This window comes from Poeciliopsis prolifica, unplaced genomic scaffold, assembly GCF_027474105.1.
Source record: "Poeciliopsis prolifica strain line A6 unplaced genomic scaffold, Auburn_PproV2 SCAFFOLD003, whole genome shotgun sequence".
Lineage (NCBI taxonomy): Eukaryota > Metazoa > Chordata > Actinopteri > Cyprinodontiformes > Poeciliidae > Poeciliopsis > Poeciliopsis prolifica.
Genome location: NW_026562378.1, coordinates 276,800 through 293,779, shown reverse-complemented (window position 1 = coordinate 293,779; position 16,980 = coordinate 276,800). Strand labels below are relative to the sequence as shown.

The 16,980-nt window shown below is 37.0% G+C and overlaps 1 protein-coding gene across 1 annotated transcript in view; it reads right to left on the bottom strand.

Annotated features, from left to right (window-relative positions):
* Positions 1–9,961, bottom strand: part of LOC129358284 (contactin-4) — a 128,389-nt gene extending 118,428 nt beyond the window's left edge. Inside the window, exon 1 of the mRNA XM_055027225.1 lies at positions 9,855–9,961. The gene's annotated coding sequence lies outside the window, so the exon portion shown is untranslated. The remainder of the gene's footprint in view (positions 1–9,854) is intronic.
* Positions 9,962–16,980: the final 7,019 nt, after the last annotated feature.

Below are 16,980 nucleotides of genomic sequence, written 5' to 3'. Positions count from 1 at the left end.
GTAGGACGATGATGGTACTGAACGTTTTTTGAACTTGTCACGTAAACAAATGTGATTTTATTTGTGTTTCTGATATCAAAACACCTCAATTGCTAAATGTTATTTTTTCAACAAAAGAATATTGACATGGTTTGGCACATATTTGTAATGAAAAAACATCTACCAACTACATTCAATCAATTTTTTGAATTTACCTTTACTGATATTTCCGATGCTCTTGTGAAAAATGGAGAAAATTGTTAAAATTACATTTGCAATAATACTGTCTATACAGTTTTTTTAAATTATTATTCAGTTCCATCAATTGTAATTATCAAGAAAACAAATAAGTATTCTTATCACGATAAGTTTTTCATGATAAAAAATAATCTCCAACTGCCCCTGTAAGTGTTTTCTAGCTTGACCCATTTCAGTGTTGATGAAGAAATATTTAAACTTTTGTTTGCCAATATCAGAATCATAAAGAAAGAAATGGATGTTAAATTACAGTATTTTCTCTCTCTGCTCAATCCGCCCCTCCTAAAAAAACAAAATAAAAATCATAGTGTTTTAGAACCCAATAGCCAGACCCAAATGTTCATTTTGCGTTTCTGACAGTAGTCGTTGATGTAAAGTCAGTGGCTCATAATCCACATTTGCTGCAAATATTAAGACCAAAGTGATTTGAAGGTGAAGGATGAAATATTAACTGCCATCACAGACAGACAGCTTCCCATTCCAGATAGATAAATCCATAACTCTGCAGCACTAAGCTCTTTTAGAGAAAGAACGGGATTTGTTCATTCTTGGCTGTAATGAGACACCATTTGCAAAGGGAAGCTGAGGTGTATTACCAAGTCAAGGTGTTATCTGACCAACCAACACAAAGTTCATTTTTTCCCAATTTCACATTTTCCAAAATGAATGTGTGGTCAGTGGTTAAAATCCTCGTGCAACTCAATGATCAATTTTGGGTCACAAGGTCTGTGTGGAGGTATCGCAGTAATATCACAAAAGTAAGAAACAGAAAACATGTTTGAATTGCTTTCAATTAAAAGAAATGCAGAACAATTATGGAAGTGCTACTGTGAAATACTACAGATAGAACAATCCAGACTAAAAGCATAACAATTGAAATTAGAATATTACATCCAGCCAATAAAACACTTTTTGTAAAAAGAGAAGTGTATGCTTAAAAATAATATCTGCTTAAAGACTTTGAAAATGTATTCTTATTCTGACCAACGAGCTTCAGTGGAACACATTCCAATTTATTGAATATATTGTCAAAGGTATATTTTATCATTATGTAGATTTTGATCCATCAGGGAAAAAAAAAAAAAAAACTTAATAGGTTAGAAGTAACAGTCACTCATTTAAAATGAAAATCAGGATTTTTATGAATTCACAAAAAGATTTGATCAATTTCTTTACATTTTAATTTTAGTCTAGTCGCAACTAAAGAGATAAGCGGAAATTCAGACTCAGATAAAAAACATATATATATATACACACATACATACATATACATACATATATACATGTATGTATATATGTATAATTTTTTTTTTATTCTTAGATGAATGGCAGATTTATTTAATTCTTTGTTTCTTTTGCCTTTTCTAATTGATCTTGTTTAATATAAACATTTAAACCACTTCAGACTGTCCAAGGATTGGGGAGATCCACCAGATGCCCCTGGGATTTACGCCTACGATATCAACACTTGGTAAAATGGAATATCTCAATTGTTCGATTCTTATGTTTTTATGTTGAAAAGGGATTTGAATTGCCTTGTAGCTGAAATGTTTTATTCAAGTAAAATTTGATTAGATTTTTTTGATGTATGGAGTGGTTAGCATTTTGGTTTGACTGAAGCCAAACCTGGGGTGTTTCAAAATCCAGGGACTACCTGATTTCAAGAGCGATTACATCACAGCCATGCGACAAAGATCGCCCGAATTCAATGGCTCCTCCAATTGTGACCCACAACACGTCTTTGTTCTGCCAGATTTGATGGACGTCTGCTGATTCACAATTCACCCGATTATGCCAAGATTCATTTCAGCCAAACAGGAGAGTTCTTGTAACAATGGCAGACAGTGGGAGATGGAGCATAAGAACGGTACAGTTTGAAATATTGGAACTTTCAAATGTAGTGGTAAAAAAAATTAGCATGCAAGCTAGTTTCAGCAAAATAACTGCCCTAATAACAGCAATAGGGGGGAAACTTCTGTTTCTGGGTCATGTTCAAGTAGCTCAACTTATCTTGTAAACACAAACTCACCTAGTGAGTCTGATCTGAAAGCAAGACATTTCATCCTGGTGGGATCTGTCCAGTAAAACAATAGATCCGAGTCTGACTCCATTTATGCGTTTCTGCAGAGCTGAACCTCATCTCATCATGAATCATGAAATACAGCAGATTTGCACAACATTTAAACTGTCGTGTCGTTTCTAGCTAAACCCAATTGAACGCAAAAGAGGAGAGAATCAGACTGTATCTGCAAGAGCAAAAAAAAAATGTTTTTTGTCCACTCTGCTGCCCCATGTTATGACACAATATCCTGCAAGACACTCATTTCTTTAGAGAATTAATATTTCCTAGAAATCATAACAAGGAACTATTTATTAAATTGGATTTAGATCTCCAGAAATATATACACTTTCTTGCAGTGGGACTATTTTTAGCCACTAAAGGGCCAGAAAAAAAGAAGCAGAAAATAAAAAAGCTGAAAGTAACCCACTGCTCAGTATAGCACAGTATGGCAATTCTGTTCCCCATCCATCAAAGCACAGAAAGTAGGGGCTCTGATTTATTCATAAGCCAGTCCTCGTCTGCCACTGAGCATTAGACAAAGACAGATCACACAAAAGGTAGCAAATCTGCTGGGAAAAGCAAATTGCAAATCAAAACAAATCAAACTGAGGTGTGAGCAGTTTACTGTACTTCCTTTGCCAAACAGGTTGCTGTAGCCGTGAAACTCAGAGGGCCAAGACGAAAGGCTTTCGCTGGAGAGAAGAAAGAAGAAACCATGTCGGTTGAGTCACTTAACTAATTCCAACTCTGCGTCGTATCTGCGGTTTAAGGCGTCCTACAAGCAGCTTGTCAGGAATAATTCACCGTGACTCGAGCTGCACAGCCTCCATCAAGCTTTTGTCAGTCTCTGTCAGAGAGTGAAGGTCACTGCTCCGTCCTGCTGACCTAGTCCTTCTCTTTGGATCTGCCCGTACTGCTCCACTGGATATTTTCCTCTCAAATATCCTCTGAGAAGATTGAAATTATTTTCATCAAAACGAAAAATAGACTGTGTAATGTTCCGTTTGTATTAGATTGCCCTTTTGCACCATTAGCAGGCTCACTCATTCAGTGCCTGATGCACACTAACGTCCATTCAACCTTTTTCCAAGTAAATGATTTCTTTAGAAAACTGCTTTCATATTTCCAGCACAATCCACTCAGACATCAGCCAATAGTCACATTTCTTTCTGAATTCCTCTTAAATTGATAACAATTAAATGAAATGACAAGTTTTTTTCACATAAAGAAATTAACTTTCAATCTGTTCCCTGCAAGGACCCTGCTTTGACTAGGTCATGCCTTGTTGTGTAGTTCTTGCTACTGGCCACAACCCAACAGTCCTGCACTTTAAGAATGACTTTTTACTGGTACAATGTACTGTATTTCTGACAACTCTGCTTCTTTCACAAAGTTTCCTAAAAAAAAAAAAATCTGCTCCAATCCCAAACTTGCCTGAAGATTTATGAATGAGAAAATGACAAGTCAATGGCAAACTCCCTGAGAGATGCTCATCTGAAGTTCAATTATGGTATGGAGTGAAATACTCAAAAAGCATTACTTAAGACAGAAGGCAGAAGTTTTTGTATGGAAGCCTATGGAAGCCCGTTTCCGCCACTCTGTTAAAAAAATAAAATAAAATTATCTCATTATAATGAGATACTATCTCATTATTTTGAGATACTGTCTCATTATAATGAGATACTATCTCATTATAATGAGATTATTTTATTTTATTTTTTTAACAGAGTGGCGGAAACGGGCTTCCATATTTCTGAGCAGTTTGCTTATGTTCAGTGGCGGTGTAGCATTTAGTTAACTTGGAGAAGACAAGAACTGCTTGTACAATGATTTATTAAAGCCATCCTTGGCATCAAGCACCATAAGACCTAAAAAAAGAAATAAAAATCACAATCACTTTTACCGTTAATGAAGAATAGCTTATTAGATTATTATAATTTCTTTCATTAATAATTAAGCAGTCACAAAAATAAAACACTTAAACTTCAATCACACTTACCTTGTTCCCTTATTGACTGAAACTGATTCTAGTTGCTCAGAAATAAACTTTAATAAAAGAGGAAAAAAAATATGAGTGTCCAAAACTTTAAGATCATAGAATCCGGATTTGTTTAGACAGTCACAAATCAGCCTTTGATTTGTGACTGGGAATCACAAAAGTCGGAAAAAAATATGAAGCAAAAAATTCCTAATGCCAATGAAGAAATTCTTGATATGTTTAAAAATAAATATAAGGATACACAACATCAGAAAACTATCTCCATTTTGTATCAAGCACTACTAAATTTAAAATAACACATGCAACATGTAACTTACTGGAGCAAATATAATTTGCTTGTTCATTTCAAATATAATTTGTAATTGTCTGGTAGACGGCGGAAAAAAACTACAGAAAAGGTGATGGATTGTAGCGATAATAAGTTGCTTTTCTTTGAACAAAAAACACTTGATCTGTTAAGCTATATTATGTGTGTTTGTGTTCAGGCTTAAAAAGTGTAAACTCAAAAATGAACTCATCTATAAACCATGAACTCTGTTTCAGTGTCCTTTTTATGCAAACTGTTTAGTCTGCAAAACTGGTCAAAAACTATAGATTTCAGATATGGAGTATCTTGCTGGACTAAAGCAAATCTTTACAAGAGTAATTTGCAATCCTTATAATGCAGGGTGTATCATGGAAATATCACTAACAATTTAGAACAAGATAAATAGCTTTTTCCCAACTCATATAAAATATGGAAAGAGAAAGGATCTCTGCTGATGAAAATCATCAGATACTGTAGTGCCGTATGACAAGATATGAAAACATTAAATATTTAACGAAAACTGAAGTGTTATCATCGTACTGTGAAGAGATTTGTGGCGATTCAGGACAAAGATGCGTTTGAACAGACAAAGGCAAAATAAGGAAAGTTTCTGTTACACAAATATATATATAAATATATATGGGATTAAGAGAGCAGCTGTTAAAATGTCCTTACAAAACAGTAAACAGTTATTTGAAGCTGCTGGTTCCTCTGGAAACTCAAGGTGGAGGAGGATCCTCCAGAGGCTTGCAGTGCATGAACCTAATATTGGGCCCCTAACCAGAGCTCACAAGCAGGAACGGTCACAGTCGGCCCAGACAAACATGAAGATTAATTTTCAAACAGACTTGTTCACTGATGACTGCTGTGCAACCCTGGAATGTCCAGATGGACGCAGTAGTGGATTGGTGTGGATAGCCATCACATCCCAACACTGCTGTGACATCAGCAATGCGTTGAGGGAGTCATTTTTGGGGCTGAAATCAAGGGGAGAGAGAGAGAAACAGAGAGTGAGAAAGAGAGAGCAGAGAGAGAGATGGTCGGTCCCTTCAGAGTCCCTGAAGGTGTGAAAATGACCTCAGCAAAGTTTATGGACTTTCTGACTGAAAGTCTCACTTTCTTCCATGGTTCAAGAAGAAGATCCATCCAGACCTTCAGGTGCAAAATCATCTTCATGCATGACAATCCACCATCTCATGTTTCAAGGAATACCACTGTGTCACTGGCTGCAATGGGCATAAAAGGGGAGAAACTCATGGTGTGTCACCATCCTCCTCTGACCTCTGACCCTATGGAGAACCTTTGGAGTTTCCTCAAGCAGAATATCTGAGGGTGGGATGCAGTTCATATCAAAGCTCTAGGAAGATATTCTGACATCCTGCAGAGAAATTCAAGCAGAAACTTTCCACAAACTCACAAGTTCAATGGATCAAGAATTGAGAGGGTGATATCAAAGTAGGTCCAATTTTAAAATGTAACTTGGTCAGTTAAGATGTTTTTGATTGAAACAGCTTTTGATTTTAGTACATGTGACCACTTAATGCTGCACAGTCAAAGAATGACCATTTGCAGTTCTTTATAATCCATAATATGTTTAGAAAATATGCTGTGCATAATAATTTGGAACAGTGCATTTTGAGTTTTTTAGTTTTAAAAAATTAAAATATACTGTTCTCCTGGGGAGCTTTGTTCAGTAAAATGTGATTAATACTGTAATAGTTCATGGCTTGAAAATCATACTGACCATCATTTGCACTGACCATTTAAAAAATCTGAGACAATATCACTTGCATAATAATTTGGATTACAGTGTATTACTCAAAAATGGTCTCAAAACAACAATATTAGCATTTATTACAATAACTTCTTGGACTATTTATTGTCCAGCAAAATTTGTTATTGTGAGAGTCCTAGTTATCGGTTAAACACAAAAAGAACCTATCAGTAAAAAGCAACAACACCATGTCACAGCACGCACGAACTGCTAGTCTGACTTGTAGCCAAGAGAATATTTTTTATCTAGAGCGACAGACAGATGCCTGAACACCAAAGCAGGATTCTGCACCCCAAAAAAACAGAGACCAGCCCACAATCATCCACCTGAAGCTGGAAGAACTGCCAAATCCCAGAGATGCGAGGAGCTGCCTCACTCAGCACTCCAGTATCACACAGCCTGACCCCGGCAGACAACAGTCGGCTGTGGGTGTTAAACCACCCTGACCACTCCATACATCACTGTTATCTCCATCACCCCTGTGACGATTAGCCCTGAGCCAGAAGCTACGTTCCTGCTCAGACTGCCACAAGTGAGCAAAGACCCAGAAAACCCCGGCAGCACCAGGTGATGACTCAAAATCAACAAGAGAATGTGTTGAGGTGCGCACAAACATGTACACCATCTGAATTCAGTGCAATAGAAAATGAAATGTTCTCCTCAAAGCCGCAGCTTTTCCTCTGAATACACCTAAAACCTGATACTGAACCCACCTGACTGTTTGTTACCCACAAACAGAAATGTGCAATACTGCATGTTTTGGTATTGATCCGATACGAAGTAAATGCAAAGCTTGTATCATTGTTACTTAAAAGAATTGAAGTTTGACTTTTAGGCATTTTTGAGGTTTTTCCTTTGAATTAATTTGTTAAAACCAAGGATGGAATTGAGACAATGTTCAGAGGTGTCTAAAAATACTTCAACAACATATTAACTTGTTGAAGTTAATATCCTGGCAAACAGGAAAAAGAAAAGCTAAACAAATTTGTGTAATTTGTTTTTAATATAAAAAAAATGTGCAAAAACAAAAAACAAAAAAAGTGGAATTTGAGAGCACATCAAAACAAAGTCATTTTGGAGATATAATTGGGAAACTACGATACAAAAATAGAATGTCAGGACAGAATCTGATGCCACAGTACCATGCGAGTATCGATCTAGTATCAATACCGATTCAGTCTTGATATTATTGATATTTTGAATGAATTTTGACCACCTGACAAAACTGCTTTATCCCAAATTGTAGGTTTATGTTTGAGTCAAAAGTTGGATAGTTTTAACAAGGAGTGGACCAGATATCAGCATCAAGGTGTAACAAGGTTTCGGATTATAAAGGCTCAACAAATTTCACCCTGTTTCCATGGTGTTACGTCCTTCCAATGAGATGCCAGAGTCAGCTGGGACTCCTCCACCTTTAATAAGCATGAGATAACATTGGTACCCTTCCTACACCTGTTGCTGCCCCCTCCTCGTCAGCTGGTTAATAAGACATGACTATAATTTTTTGTTTGCTATTAAGACAGAGACAGTTTCAGCTGGAAACTTTTTACAACCATGAAAAAATAATGTAATGGCATGAAAACTAAAGAAGCTCCACACACCAGGCTTATTAGGACTGCAGGCTCAATCCACAAAAGGCAGCCTAAGGAGTATATATTTAATATGCCTGAGTATCAAAACCAAAATGAACATCTTAGATAACATAATTATGTCTTCTTTCATCTGTCCACCCAAGAGATCTCCAGAGTGGATCAAATGCATGATGTAACAAGAGGAGTGAATGAGAGGAGGTTAAATATTGCAGCCCAGTATTTAACCAGGTAGGAAATGAGGCGCGGCTGTGAAGGGAGTGCAGAGGACAAGGTGAGGAAGAGAGAGAGAAATAGCAAAGAACTAAACACAAAGAATGGACGACAGATTTAAGCTATAGACATAAATACTAAGAAAAGATTATCAACAGAAACTAAGGCTTAACAACAATGTGAAAAGAAAACAAAAACAATCCTGACAATAATCAAAATGTCATATTAAACCAACACAGAGCTGTCAAAATAAACCCCCCTTGAATCATTTTTACTTAGAGTACAATTTGTCAGACCTAATTGTCATTATTTTTATTTTTTTTCGTATTGTAGCTGCAGAGTAATTTTTTTTTAGAGGTTAAAACACTTAAGAGGATAACAAAGAGCAACAGGTTCTTTGACAGAAGTGGTTCTAAATCCAACAGAAAACATACAAGTACAAAATTATTGATATTTATTCAGAAAGACATGTCCTCAACTGCAGCAGCACCCACAGGAAGTTTATATTGGCTTATTTTCATTTTTGTATTTTAACATTTCTGTCTTGACTCTTTATTCCTTTGTGTGAATTGACCTTGATTCTCTGCAGGGTCAACAGTTTTTAACAGGGGTCCAACTTGGGGCACCACTGACACTGTCTATTTTTATTACAATAAAAAGGTGCACCAAATTCCATGCTGGCAATAGATAAAAATAATAGGAAATGTTCATTTTCAATGAAATGAAAAATAAATACAGACAAATGTGTACCATTTTCAGATGTGTTGATTCTGTGCTGTATTGTTATCTTTGTGTTTTTAAGAGACGTAGGAGGAACACTCCTGTCTTCACCTGCTAATGTTATTATCTGATGAGGACAAGATGGAACCCTTTTGATGCCCCCTGCACCCCTCTGAGTAATCACAGGGGCTCCACTGCTTGACGAGCTTATTAAGTCAGTGCTTTAAAAAATTAAGCCACAAAATGTCATATTAATCATCATTTCTGTGGAGTCAGTGACAGAGAAGCGTGATTACTGAACTCTGAGGGGACTTCATTTGAAGGAAACCTACTAATGGCATATTTATTACCTGCCTGGGTGGGATGAACAGGGGTGGAGGGGGCGAGTGTCTTGGTAATTTGCCCTCCAGTTCTATTGTTTAATAGCAGAAAAAGCAGCAGAGATGGAGAAAAAAGAAACACTAGGTGGAAGCTTTCTGTCACGTTTCAGGGTCTGGAGACCAGAGAGAAGAACCAAAGTAAAACCAAATCTCTTTTCAACTCTCTCCCAAATCAACCCAAAGGTAAAATGAAGGGGAATAGTATTGCTTTCTTTAAGAAATGATTCTCATCGTGAGTCTTCGTTGCAAAGCATCGGTCCATCTCCACCAGCTCATTTTCACAACTGTCCACTAAAACAATATAATGAAGCTCAACGCGGACAACGAATGTAAAACCCATTTTCACTCCAGCCGCGAGGAAACGCGCTCAGGATGCTGATGTTATCCAGGATGCTGATGTTATCCAGCCTGCTGCCCTATCAGATCACAGCTTTAAAACAGCAGCCAGAGCAGCAAAATGACAGAAATACAGCCGCTGACCAAGAGCAGGAAGCATCCAGGATGTCACACCAAGACTCCCGAACGGTTCGCCTGTAACTGGACCGCGACAGTCAAGTTAGACGGATGTCTTACCTGAGCCGGAGGAGACAGAACCGCAGCGACGATGTGCGCCGAGCCGCGCAGTCTGCACAGTGGCTGACAGAGAACCGCAAGACGTCCCGACAGGGACTACCAAAGTGCCAACGCTTTCTTTTCTTTTTTTTTCTTCTTCACCGAGAAAAGACAGGCAGCTTCAGACCACTCCCCTCTCATCAAACTATTACCAGCTGTTTCATGTAATCAGCTGAGTCTCCGTGGATTAGTGAAGGGTGGGTTTAAAGTTTAATCTGACGTGAATCTGCCACAAAATTCATAAAAGAGAGCAAACATGAGCTCAGTTCCTGCGCTCATAATTACCTCATATATAAGGAAATTATGATTTGAAAAAATGGGATTAGGTTGGACTTTCACCGTCCAGTATCAAATCAACCCAATCCACACAAGTTAGTGACATTTCAAAAATACATTTGCTTAATGGAAACAGTTCAATTAGGAGAGGAAAAAAACACACAAGAAAGAAAACTGGCGTTTTTCAAAATAAGTTTTGGCGCGAGGGTGAAGTTGTATCAACATTAGTTTACTTTGGAACACTGGAGTGCATGATCAACAACTTTGTTACCACTGGCGGAAATGACGAAGTGGATAATTGCGCATTATTTATCTTAATAATATTGCGTGAACGAACTGTGACTTTAATTGCATTTCTTGTTTAATGGAAACTAGGCAATTGCAAAATTGAATGTTTTTTTTTTGTTTGTTTGTTTGTTTTGTTTTGTTTGTTTTTTGAGCGGAAAATCAACAGAGTTTTGAACACATTTGTAATGGAACACAGTTAGTTAAAGTTTCACTTAAAATACTGACAGCACAAATGGAGGGAATCAAAGGTACAGTACAAAGTATTCATTGTTTAGTTAACCATGTTTTGCTGCTTTTGATCTAAATTTGCAGTAATTCACACCACAGACATCTTGTGACTTTTGCAGACCTTGGCAGTAAACATAGCTAAATAAACCAGGAGAGGAATTTAGAGAGACCAATTTCCCTATCAGTCGTGTTTTTGGACTGTGAGAGGGAGCCAGAGTACCTAGAGAGAACCCACACATGCACACACAGGGAGAACATGCAAACTCCATACAGAAAGAGCCCAGGAATCAAACCCAGCACCTTCTTGCTACAAGGCAACAGTGCTACCAACTGTGCCATTGTGCAGCCTACCTGACCTTTCTCTAAATAGAAAACGTTTTGAACCAATTTGACTAATGAACTGAACTTTACTGTAATACTTTGTAACTGGGTTTAATTGGAAGGTATGATTAAAATGAGCTTGGGTTGAATTGAACCCAAAATCCAAAGCATAAAGTGTTCTTGAATCAAGTTGAAAATTAAACAGAAACGTTATACAAAAAAAAAAAAAATATATATATATATATATATATATTATATATATATATATATATATATATATATATATATATATATATATATATATATATATATATATATATATATATATTTCTTATTTTGACAAAACAGCTACCAGAGCATTTGAAACCTCTAAGACTGAAGCAGGAGATGACACCATCATGGTATATGGAGATAAAAAGCAGATAGCTCAAAAGACAGAGACGATGTCTCTTGAGCCATTATAATGAGACGTTATAATGACACAAACTCACAGAGAGAAGAGAGGAGGAGTTCAGTGCATCATATACCAGGTCTCCCACCTGCAGTGAGGGTCTAATACATGCTTCAGGGTCCCCAGAGTCCACACCATAAGCTCAAAGTTAAGGCTTCAGACTTAATCTTAAAAGCAGAGAGGCCGTCAGCCTCCTGAACCTGAACTGGAAGTGGTTTTCACAGGAGAGTAAGCTTCTACTTTTCGAAACTCCAGGAAGTGCAAGAAAGGCTGCGCTCTCAGAGCATAGTGCTCTGTTTGGGTAATATGCTACGGTGAGGTTAATAGAGCTTGGTTAAAAGGGTTTGGAATATAGAGAGGAGCTTTTAGGTTCTATTCTCCTTCCCAGTTCCCAAAGAAGTCTATTTTGAAGGATCTGGTGAGGATTGCAAAGAGAGACTGGGTCATCCTGCTAAAGAATATAATGGGTCAAACTAGAGGGAGACCAAGTGTAGCCTTGTTTTTAGCACCAGTTTGACTCATTATAACATGGAATTGTTGTGGGATAAAAGAACAGTTCAGTATTTAAGTTATGATGTCACCAGGTGACTCCAAACCCATCCAAGAACTATAATGGAATGGAGGTGTGGAATGTGTGGAGGTGCTATAACTACCTGAAACAAAACTGATGCTATTATCTTTGAACCTAAAGAGGAACGATCTACGATCAGCACACAGCTCCGGTTATTACAACTGGAAACTAGAGATCAGGCCCGGAATCTGAATGCAGATCTGAGTCTTCAGAGTCACATAAAGACAGTATCGAAGTCAGCCTTTTATCACATGAAGAACATTTACAGAATTAACAAGATGCAGAGAAAGTCACTATCGTTAGTTGTCTTCACAGATCAGACAGCTGCAGCTGATCCACAATGCTGCTGCTCGTGTTCTCACTAAAACCAGGAAGAATGCATTAAAGATCTGCTGTTGTCATATCAACCTTCTGGTCTGCTCTGCATCCCCAGAACCAGAACCAAACATGGAGAATCAGCATTCAGCCTCTATGGTCCACAAATGTGGAAAAAACTTCCAGCAAACTGCAAAACATTGAAAACACTGAGTGCCTTTAAATTTAGAGCTGTTTAGAGTTGCCTTTTATTAATAACAGCTGGGACATTGATTGAAAGATTGGTGGTTTGAGATGACAGAGCAGATAAACAAAAAAGAAACAGAAGAGCTGATGTAGAAGAAATTTATATGTTCATTAAAAGTAAAATAACAGGACAGGGAGAACGTTTAGCTCAAATGCCTTCCTGTAAGAAGGTACCACAGCTAAATGCTAGAGCAGATGTAGCTTCAATTGAGACAAAAATAATCATAAGTTAACAGTTGAAATAGCAACAAATGATGCAGTTTAGATCAGAATAACCTAACCCCTAAGAACGAGGCATGAAAGTCGCAGAACCACGGAAAATCATATCATATCATTTTAGAAGTACAATTGAGTTCAGTGACACCTTTTAAATCATGGTGGAGTTTTTCAATATAGAGCAGATTTAGAATATATATATATATATATATATATATATATATATATATATATATATATATATATATATATATATATATATATATATATATATATATATATATATATATATATATATATATATATATTATATATATATATATTATATATATATATATATGTCGCAAGCACATATATTATATATATATATTATATATATATATATATATATATATATATATATATATATATGACCTATAAATGCAGATACATAGATCCTTCATTTCTCAGAAGCACCCAGTTACAGTTTGATAAGGACTAAATGAGTTGATGGTTAAAATGAGCCTCGTCTGAAGTCCACTAAGAGAGATAAACACAAGAACACAAAAGCACAAAGAACAAGGTCCAAGCTGCTGTACAAGCCTTTACAGACAGAAGAGCAGCGAGTCCGCTGTGAGGATCCTGTTTTTACAATCATGTCTTTTTTTTTATTTTTAAAGAAGGTCATGCAGTTGTTACACAGAATTGTAAGAAAAGCATGACTGAACAGTCATAACTCTGTGCGGGTGGCTTCAGCGCTGGAAACAAAAAAAAGCTGTTCTTGTTTACTTCAATGACTGATGAATAATGTTCTTTATGGAAGGAGCTCTGCAGGAGGACCTTTGTGCAGCTGCAGCAAGGAAATTGTTTTTTTTTCTCTCTCCTCAATTTTTTTCTTGTATTATTACATTTTCAATTTGTTCAAAGCCTTGCGACAAGTATTTTTCCATCTTAGGAGTTGAACTGATTTCACCTATAAACAAAGCTGCTTGTTAAATTCTAAGAGGAATGGCGTTAAACAAAAGGGAATCCATTAGAAGGCCTTTTAGGAAGTGTAAAGAAATGTAACATGCTCTCAGTAGGTAATGAATGTACACAATAAGCTTATTTCTAGTTAATAAATTTATAAAGCCAGCAAAATGAAGCTTCTGATGAAGTTGCCTCAATTACTATGTAACTTTATCAGAAGTCCCAGAGATGTAGTTTAACTTGAGCTAAGGCAATCTATAAAAGCTTACTGTGAATTAGCAAACAAGGCACTAAGACTGTTTTACTACTATTGAAAAACTTGACATTACAGTGACACAATAATTGAATGTCCACAACTCAACATTTTTATATGCTTCTATAATTAGTAATAATTTGCAAGATCCAATGATGGCTTAATTCAGTAGCAGACATAATTAAATCATTTTAATCTAATCTTTATCTAGGTTGAGGCTTTGGGAGGTGGAAGATGGTTTGCATACTCCGAGTCGATCATTTGAAATGATCCAGTGATGGAGAATCTCAAGGTTCTGGTTTTAATGGACTCATATAAAGCCAGATATTTTATTTTGTCTTACAGAAATTCATTGGCATAAGACATAACTGAGACATAAGGCTCAGATCCCCTGATTATTACACTATGCATATAAAAATAATCACATTCTGGCTCTTCTTTTTTTTTTTTTTTTAAATGCAGTCAAAAGGTGTAATCCAAAAGCTAATCATTACCTTTATTTTTTAATCCAAAGGAAAACTAAAATTCACATCACAAGTTAATATTATGTAGTTCTGGTGTTTCACACTGTCAGAGCAGAACTAGGTGACCAATCACAGCTTCACTGTTTCTTTCTTTATTGCTGCCCATTCTTAAGAGAAATGAGCTGCTAGCAGCGCTGCTATCCATCCATTCATTGCATGGTTTATCCATAGTGAGGTCAACCAGGGAGGCTGGTGCCTATCTTCAGCGGTCAATGGGTGAGAGGCAGGGTCAGCCTGGACAGGTCACCAGTCTATTGCTGGCTGTGTTGCTAATTCACTGCTTCAGAACTTACTGCATGTGTTCCTGCAGCTGCGCCTGATTAAATTAATAATTGCACAGATCTCTGATAGCAGACACCATGTCTGCCATCCACAGCTAAAGTATGATGTTGTTTGGACTTTTCTGTGAGGTACTCACGAGCCAATCAACAAATGTGGTAAGTTGTCAATAAATGGGTTCGGTACTAGACCTGGCCCAGTGTGGCTAGTACTAAAAATCTGGACCAGCCAGACAGAGCCCACTGGATCTGCTGATGGAAAATGAATCTGTCTGGACCAAAGTGGATAGAGGCTGTTTAGTGGAAAAGATCCTCCACTAAATCTCAAATCTCAAACCAATGAAAAAAAAAAAGCACTTTGCAATAGGTAAGCTTAACTTTTTGTTAAACATCTAAGCAAAAAGATAGAAGATAACTTTATAGGCTTCAGATGTGCACATGTTATGGTTCTTCAAGGAATGGTGTTATTAACAATCATCTACTCTGTTTTGTTCACATTTAAGATGAGATGATTGTTCCCACACCATGACACAAAGCAGTCCACCAGCTCTTTGTACTCAGACTCTTATCCATCTCTGACACAGACAACTACAGAGTCATTGAGTATTTCTGGAGATGACAAAAGTCAGGACTGAAGTCAGGATTTCTCTGTTGGTCAGATGCTCATTAATTCTGCAATTGCTGAGACTTCCACATGTGTCTTGTGGTGTTTCTGACAGAGCAAATCAGGCTGAATTATGTTGAAATGCACTGGAGAAATAAAATAACATGACTCTCACAGTGAAGAACATTCTGGCAAAATTTGGGCATGTGAAGCAAAGAGAAAAAGCAAGTAAAAATAAAGAAGTTAGACTGAGATATAAAAAAAGAAACACTGCTAACATTAAAAACATTAGTTCTTGATGGTAAACAGCTGATAAGTCTTTACTAGAAAATAAGCTACTTTTGAATAACACGCAAACTCAAGCTGGTTCGAAAAACATAGTGGGTCTGTTTTCCCTCCAACTTCAATTTTCCAGTAAAAAGAATGTTTGTTCAAACAAGACAAATTAAACAACAACAAAAAAAGTAATACATTTTGTAAGTTCTTTGCTTGGATCAGCAAAGAGGACATGGGGAGGAGGGACTCTTCTCTCTGACCTCCTTCTGAAGACCCAGGTCAGCAACGAAAGACAGAGGAGTCATTATTGTTAAAGATAATAACTCCAGGGGCCATTCAGGTGAGTACAAATCCCACAGGAAGCTATGCCTGCAGTGTGCACATCATTATCAATACAGTCAACTCCCTAGTGAGGCTCCATCCCCCTGGAACGGAAAGGAAGAGGCGAGGGGAGATCACAGTTTCATGATCTGTGGAGAATGTGCTTTGGATCCAGGAACACAAACTACACCAAGGGCAAATGTGCTGTTATCAGAAGCGTGTGCATAATTAAAGTATTCATTTCATGTAATTATGGGATAATCCGGGGAGACACCAAGTGTTACATTATGAACTTCCTGATATTGAACAACCTAGGCATTGTTGGAAGTGCTGTGCAACACAACATGGCTTCAGTCGACTTTCAAGCTCTGATAGACACTGTCGATGAAAGCATACGCTTCCAGTTTCTCACCACAACCTGTGAGGTTCAGGTAGTACAGTAACTGCTTTTTTCTTCAGAACACCAAGAAGAAATTAGATTGTAGCCTATTTCCATCCATATTTTGAGTGATCGCATTAGAGATGGAAATGGCAAATTTCAAGATAACTTACTCAATTCCACAGAAACTTTTTGAGTTCGAGAGTTGAGGTGTTTTTTTTTTTTTTTTTTTTTTTCGAAAGAGAATTAATATGTTTAAAGCAAGATGAAAAGAAGTTTGCTGAATAAGTTCTGATGAAAGAGAACATTTATCTGACATGATTGATCAGCTGATTCTACTGTTAGAATCATTAGAATTGCATTTCTTTCTGCAGGTCTCCGGACAGCATGCAGCATCTTCAGAACTAGGTTATATAACAAAACTATTACAACTTACCTGATAGCAACACGTTCCTGAAAACCTCTCCATTTTCTGTGTAGTCCATGTTAGTGGGGAACCACTTCCTGTTTCTCACTGCCATATGTAAGGTCAACATATGGCTGTGATGCTTTGTGTTGCCTGGTTGATTTGGTCCCGTAGGTGTAAACACAC